At 51.2% G+C, this 1,745-nt stretch overlaps 1 protein-coding gene across 1 annotated transcript in view; it reads right to left on the reverse strand.

Moving 5' to 3' along the window:
• The window catches only part of JAK1 (Janus kinase 1), a 125,499-nt gene extending 125,331 nt beyond the window's left edge, over window positions 1-168 (reverse strand). Inside the window, exon 1 of the mRNA XM_077766138.1 lies at window positions 8-168. The gene's annotated coding sequence lies outside the window, so the exon portion shown is untranslated. The remainder of the gene's footprint in view (window positions 1-7) is intronic.
• Window positions 169-1,745: the final 1,577 nt, after the last annotated feature.

Below are 1,745 nucleotides of genomic sequence, written 5' to 3' on the forward strand. Positions count from 1 at the left end.
CACTCACCACTTCCGTGTGCGCCTGGGCCGGAGGGGGCTCCGGGTCGCTGCGCAGGTCCGGCGGCCTGCTAGCTCGGCGGCCAGCCCCGCAGGGCCCCGGCGTGCGCGCGCCCGGGGCTGAGGAGGGGGCGCGGGGTGGGAAATCAGGGCTGGGGCGCAGGCCAGCGCTCAAAGNCGAAGTCGGTCCCGCCTCCTCGTGACGCCACGAGCGACGGCCCAAGAAAGAGGGGGCGGGGGCCGTAGTCGAGGGTTGGGCTCAACTACCCGCAGAATCCCTCGCCTCCGGGGGGTCCCGTCCAGTCCCCACTCGGCTTCGTTCGTGCCCCCCACCCCTCACTCGCTTCTTTCTACCGCGTCTTCTAGAAACGCCAGTCTAGGGAGGAGAGGTCTGCGAGGGCAAAAAGTAAAATTGGTGTGAGGTTTTGGTCACAGGCTGACACCTCTCAAGTTTGATGTGCTCGTGCACCGCGATGCTTTGGTCACGGTCCTCACCCCTTGTCCCCACAGAGTAAGAGGTGAGCTGTAGAGCACCTTACTAGCAGGAACTTTAGAACAAATCTTATTTGACTTAGACCAGGTACTTCAGATCCAACCCATACCCTATTTAAAGAGCTTTCAAATAAATTAAAAAAACAAAAACCTAAGAACTAACATTTGTTGATACCTGATGTATTCAGCACTTTTCATTTTTTTACTAATAATCTCTCAAAGTAGGTATTACCCTCGTTTTAGCTATAAGAAAACACATTGAGGCTTATATATCTTAAAGTCACACTACAGCCAGGATTCATATCCCGTAGGGAGTCTACAGTCAGATCCAGACAATTCTACTCCCAAGGTATCTCCAGTCTCTAACTGTTCCAACAACATGATCCAAGCTGCCATCATCTCTCACCTGAAGGACCACAAACACCTCTTAAGTTGAGGCTCTGCATTCACTGCAGTCTCCAATTAATTTTCTACAGTGAGCTTTTAAAATTTCAGATTTGTTCCACTCACTCCAGAGCTTGAAACACTCCAGTCCTTCCCCTGGAAAATCCTCCCAGCCATGAGGTCAGGCTTCTGCAGCTCAGTCACTGTGGACCGAGGCTGCCCCACCTGCTCTGCTAATCCTGCTGGAAGGTTCCTGATAACTTGGGGGACTCCTGAGACTTACCTCATACTGAGCAAGAAGTGCCAGTGTGGTACCTAATGAGTGAAAAGAGCACTTGATTCCAGAGTTCTGGATTTTAGGTCAGGCTCCCACCATTAGCCACCTGTGATACCCTAAACAAATTACAATTTACTCATAAAAGTTGAGGGGCAGACTAAAGGACCTCCAAACTGCCCTCTGGAAGGAGATAGAAACGTTAACAGAGAAGAGAGTAGAATCAAGCAGGGAGGGTTGTGGCCCCAGCTGCCTCCATTTCTGGGTGTTTGTGTGCATGTATTCCCTCACCTGCCACTCAGGGCTGTTTACATCATATTCTTCACCTGTTCAATTGGGCTATGCCTTCCTTACAGGGATTATGCTGAAGGCGAACTAAGATAATGCATGCCCCAGGATGCCTGCGTTCCTCAGTCTAAGCATCTGACTTCGGCTCAGGTTATGATCTCACGGTTTGCAGGTTTGACCCCGCATCGGGATCTGTGCTGACGTCTCAGAGCCTGGAGCCTGCTTTGGATTCTGTGTCTCCCTCTCTCACTGCTCCACCCCTTCTCAAAAACAAATAAACATTTTCAAAAGAAGATAATGCAAGTCTGGC

This window comes from Crocuta crocuta, unplaced genomic scaffold (assembly GCF_008692635.1).
Source record: "Crocuta crocuta isolate KB4526 unplaced genomic scaffold, BGI_CrCroc_1.0 scaffold155, whole genome shotgun sequence".
In the NCBI taxonomy this organism is placed as follows: domain Eukaryota; kingdom Metazoa; phylum Chordata; class Mammalia; order Carnivora; family Hyaenidae; genus Crocuta; species Crocuta crocuta.